The following is a 5,758-nucleotide window of genomic DNA, read 5'->3' as shown; positions in this document are numbered from 1 at the left end:
AATGACATTAATACTTTGTAGTCCAACATCCATCCTGTGTTTCATACATTTCACAGAGATAGTAGTTTCAAAATAGGATTAGGTAAATATCACCGATCTTTAAACTTCATAGCACCCATTTGACTAACATATCCACCCCATAGTGTATCTACTTGGAGTTAGCATGCAGATTGTGCACATTCTTACATATCCTTTAACGTATAGAATGCACCGTTATAGGTGTTGATACCAATTACTGAAAATTGGTCCTTATGCACCCGCATTCGCCTCCGTACTGGAGATGGCATACCATACTTCTCATCTTTGAGCACATAGTATCATTGTAATACTAAGTATACCCGACCAAAATACTGGGGCAATGCTGAATACTGCCACCATCGTGATTTCGGTAGCTTCAGCTGAGAATAGCAAGTTTATTTTTTAATTACCTATATGGTACTAGAGAGGTTAATTCTTTGCATGTTTTAACTTCAGGTAATGCAAGCCCAATTTGCACCGCTGATACACAGCTGCTATATTGTCAACTACATCTTGATGAATGAGAAGCTGCTTAATAACCAATGAGGTTGTTGCAGGCTTCTGTTAATTACATCTCTTGCTCCAGGGCGGAATCCCTTGTTAGTTGATAGTACATGTTATCCCAATATCAGTAGTTCTGATTGGTATCAACTTTTGAATTACTGGATGGATGGGACCCTATTCTTTTCTTCAATATAGTTGTGGGCCTATACTGTTATTTTTAGCAAAACCCAGCGTTTAACATCATTCCAGATAAATGGTAACTAATGTTCTTGAGCTCTGAGCTGCCCAAGCTCCATTTGGAAATTTGATAAATAAACCTGGGAACTGTAGTTAGCCTATTTTGCAACGCTTTGACTGTTATTATAGCCCAATCCAGGTAAATTTCAAATATCTCTGGCGATTCCAGTGAATGGGAACTGTATAGCATGCATCTTTGAGATTGATGCTTGCCATATAGCTCCTATAAACAGTTGTTAGACCGTACAAAATTTACTATTCTGAAAGTCTGTACTGCACATATGAGTTAAACCTGGATGAAGTGACATCCTCCATTTGTCACCTGTCCTGAAAAGCAATCCTGCCCATCATACTGGGCCGGCCTCGAAGACAACTCCGGTCCCAATTCCAAGTCTGCTTGGAACCTATGTATGTTGTGCAGTAAAAATAATCACATGTTATTATCTGTTTTTTAAAACCAGATCTGAAACTCATGGTGTTTTTCATTGTCATTTTGAACAAAAAAACACAAAAGTAAAAATTACCAACATGTAACTGGTTCACAATCCCTTGTTTCGGTAAACTCAGACCCACCTACCTCCATGGCTACCGGTGGTCTTGTGATAAGCCCAAAGGCCGCTGATGCGGGTTCCTTTTCTCTCCTTGATTGGGGAGTAGGACTGGTAGGGAGTGTGGATTCCATGTTTCTCCTGACCTCTGCTTGGGTCTTAGTCCTCATCATACTGAGCTTGTCTTGCAAGATGATTCTGGCCATAACACTGAGTCTGCCTTGAAAGACGACTCTGATCATATTTCCGTGCCCAGCTTTCGAGCTACCACCGGCTTCAGTGAACCGCTTACCCCCTATGGAGGTGTTGTCGCCTACTGATTAAGTTTTGCTTGTCGTTGGTACATTGATTAGTCAGACAGCTTTTGCTTCCTTCTTCTGGTCTTACCTGAAGAGAGGATTCGGCGGCTGGTTTTTCCAATGTCACCCTGATAGCGTTGTTCCCTTGCTGGCACTTGTAGCGTGAGAACTCTGGCCTCTTCCGGGTATTCTGCCAACGGCTGGCTCTTGAGGCCATATGCATGTGCTTCAGTATGTTCATACTTTAAATTCGAGATCAGTTCCCTACTGATCACTCGCACTCCCCTCCACAAAGAGTGAGATTTGGGCTGATAACTCCCTCCTTTGGAGTATATCATTGTGGAGCACCTCTCCATCAGGTGCTCCATGTGGGTTTGAATGTTTAAACACGTTACCCATGTAGGAGGTAATCCTCTTCATCCGGAATCCTCCTGGCCCAACTTGTTTGCGGGCTTTCTCCTTGCGCTCCCTTCCTCAGAGCGAGAGATCAAATAGTGGCTAACCCTCCAATTGGGTTTGCCTAGGTACTCCTGGCCCGTATGTTTAAATGTATGGGCCTCTTCCCTGCACTCCCCTCCGCAGAGCGGGAGATACAATTTTCCTGACTAACCTTCCAACGGCTGTCTAGGTGCTGTCGGCATCAGTCCGACGCTGCTGGCTCCACTGCCAGCGATTCGAGAGGCATATTTTGACCGCTACCCGCTACTGGCACTGCCGCGGTCTCTGTAGCGGGTCCCGCGGTCCGTTTCCGGTATCCCCAAGGTCATGACCGGGATTCCCTCTGTTCCGTGACTGGGGTTCCCGCGGTCCGTTGTGGTTTACCTGCGGCCCGTCCGGACTTCGCCCCCAATCCAGCAGGAAAACTCTGTAATGAGTTTCCTGCAATACAAAAACCAATGCCTGAGGTAAGTTTAAAACTTACCTTGTTGGTTTAAACTTACCGCTGGACAACGCGAATGCTGCCGCCAGTCGGCTCGTTTGCGCAAAGCGAGTCAACGTAATGATGCGCCAAGTTGGATGAGAGCCTTCTTCATGTCGTCACTCACGTGACTCCGAAGTAAAATCTGCTGGATCTTCTAGCAGCCTTCTTCACTGTCCACAATCCCATACATTTTTGTGGTATTTGTAAACGTACTGGCATAAGAGCTGATCCCCACTGATCTCACTCTCCTACATGTACTTCACCTTGTTGAATACTGATGCAAAGTAGTCTTTTAGTACCTCACCTGCATCCTCTGACTCCAAGCATAAAATCCCTCCTTTTTCATTGTGTGATCCTATCTTCTCGCTAGTTACCCACTTGTTTAAATGTGTGTATTAAATGCCTTGGGATTGTTGTTAATTCTGCTTGTCAGGGGCATTTCATGGCCCCTTTGGTCATCCTACTTCCCTGCTTTAGCTCCTTCCTGCTTTCTTTATATTCCTTAAAGTTTCTGTCTGATTTCATCTTCCTACATATCACAAATGCTTCTGTTTCCTTTTTGGCCAAATTTACAAAGTTTTGCTGCCTGCTTCCCATGCTTTCCCTTCTCTTTATGAAACATACCGGTCAAGTAATCCCAGCATTCCCTCTCTCTCTATCCCTCCCCCACCCAAGTCGCACCAGCTTCTCGTTTTTACCCAACAAACAGGTAACAATGGCCTGTTTCCTTCATCATCGTTATTTTTTGCATATCTTTCATTCATTGTTCTTTATCTCTCTACATCATCATCTATATCTCTAGTTTCCCTTATCCCTAACTAGTCTGAGGAAGGGTCTAGACCTGAAAAATGTCACCCATTACTTTTCTCCAGTGATGTGGCCTGTCCTGCTGAGTTACTCCAGCTTTTTGTGTCTATTTTCGGTTTAAACCAGCACTGCAATTCCTTCCTATTCATACCAGTCTTGAACTTTGACTCCCACGTTAGATGTGGACTGACCCAAGAACAGCTGCTCCCAAATTACTCTCTCTGGCTGGTGACCAAAAATGTTGTAATTTGATATAGAACTTATTCAGTATGTAGGATCTACAGATATCAAAGCTATCAAACAGGCCATAACTTGCAGCTTAATGTTCCAGGTTTTTGATGTTTCACGTGTGGTAGAGAGGGAGGTAAATGTACTGGAAGAGCTGCACTATTAAAAGTAAGATTAAACGATAACTTACCAGTTTGAAGTTTGATCTTTATTTTATGAGGAGTTACGATGAGGGATTACGTGAAGACCCCGGCAGCATGCATGCGCGACATTCTTCAAAGCAGCGGTGTGGAATCACCGAAATAGAAATTGAAATAAACATAGTAAAGATAAGAAGAACTAGGATACCAGTTGACCTTAAGAATAGAAGGCGGGAGCGGAGGGCACGTAATCCCTCATCGTAACTCCTCATAAAATAAAGATCAAACTTCAAACTGGTAAGTTCTCGTTTAATCTTATTATTTTACTTCGAGTCACGTGAGTGACTACGTGAAGATTTTAAAGCTCTGTGATTTCAAGCCATGTAACAGTCCATGCTTCACTCACTGCCGAAGTCATCCAAGGGAGGAAGTATGTTATCGTAATTAAACATGAATTCGTTTTTTAAAAACAATAACAATATTTATTTTAATCAAAGAAAATAACGCTCCCCCGGACTTAAATTATATATTTGCAGAACTTAAAATCTTTCTGCAAACAATGCAGGTTTGGCAAGTGGCTTGTTATAAAATGTTTGGAAAGTCCTTTCCATGGACCATCCCGCTGTTGCCAGGATATGGTCCATTGGCACCTCCATATTCCTGACCACCGATGTTGCTGCTGCCCTGGTGGAGTGAGATTTTAAAATGTCAGTATCCACCCCAGCAGCTCCCAATACCTGTCTGAGCCATCTTGAGATGGTTTGTACCGACACCCGACCATGTGGCTTTTTGAAGCTGACCCATAGTGCCTTTTCGCTCCCTCTGAATGCTTTGGTTGTGCTAAGGTATAGCAGCAGTTGTGACATGACACATAAACGGGGGTCAGGTGGATACCCCCTGAATTCCATCGTCAGTCCTGAAGTTCCCGGTCTGCTCTGCTTGACCAGCTCCCAGATTGTGAATGTAATTTGGTCAGCAGATGTGATCATATTGTCCAGTCTTAGATAGTGTAGGGACTGGACCCTTTGGGCTGAGACCAAAGCCATCAGCATTACAGTTTTCAGAGTGAGCTGTTCCAGAGTCAGGGATCTGGCTGGTGACCAACCCCTTAGTAATGACAGGACAACACTAACGTCCCAGATCTGGGTGTACCTTGGTCTCGGGGGGTTGGTATTGAAAATACCTTTCATTAGTTTGGCCACCAGCGGATGTGATCCTATGGACTGCTGTCCTGGTGCCTGCCATAGATAGGCTGACAGAGCACTCCTAGCAGTATTAATTGTGCTGTAACTCAGCCCTTCATCGAAATGAAGGCTGGACAGGAACTCCAGGACGTTCGGTATTGTAGCTGTTCTATATGTTCCCCCAGTCCTCGAGCAGTACGCTTCCCACTTCCTGATGCTGGAGAGGTACTGTTTCTTGGTTGATTGTCGGTAAGCTGCCGTCATCATGTCCATGGTCCTGTTTGATAGTCCCAGATCCAATAGTGGCCTTTTTAAATTCTGCAACCCAACAGATTTATCCTGTCATGGCACGGATGACTCTCGCCCGTAACAGGATGGGCCAACAGATCTGGTCTTCTGGGAATGGTCATGGGTGGTTCAGACCATGTCAATGACCACAGGGAACCATGGCTGTGTAGGCCAGTCGGGTACTACCAAAATACCTGAAGCAGAGTCCATTTGTATTTTGCGTAGGACCCGACTGATGAGGCAGAAGGGGGGAATGGCATAGAAAAACAATTTTCCCCAATTCAGCGAGAACGCGTCCTTCGCTGTTGCCTCAGGATCTGGTTCCCAAGCGACATATGTTGATAACTGGTGATTCAGTCGGGATGCGAAGAGATCGATATCTGGTGTTCCATATCGCTTTGTAATTTCAGCAAATACTTTGGGGTTCAACATCCATTCGGTGTTGTCATTGAATTTTCGTGACCTGGTGTCTGCCACTGTACTAAGCTTACCTGGTAGGTAATTTGCTGATAGCCAAATATGTCTGTCGACACACCATTGCCAGATTGTGTTGACCAGATTGTCACACGATATCGATTTTATT

This window comes from Amblyraja radiata, chromosome 8 (genome assembly GCF_010909765.2).
Source record: "Amblyraja radiata isolate CabotCenter1 chromosome 8, sAmbRad1.1.pri, whole genome shotgun sequence".
Classification (NCBI taxonomy): domain Eukaryota; kingdom Metazoa; phylum Chordata; class Chondrichthyes; order Rajiformes; family Rajidae; genus Amblyraja; species Amblyraja radiata.
Note: the sequence above shows the minus strand (reverse complement) of the source record.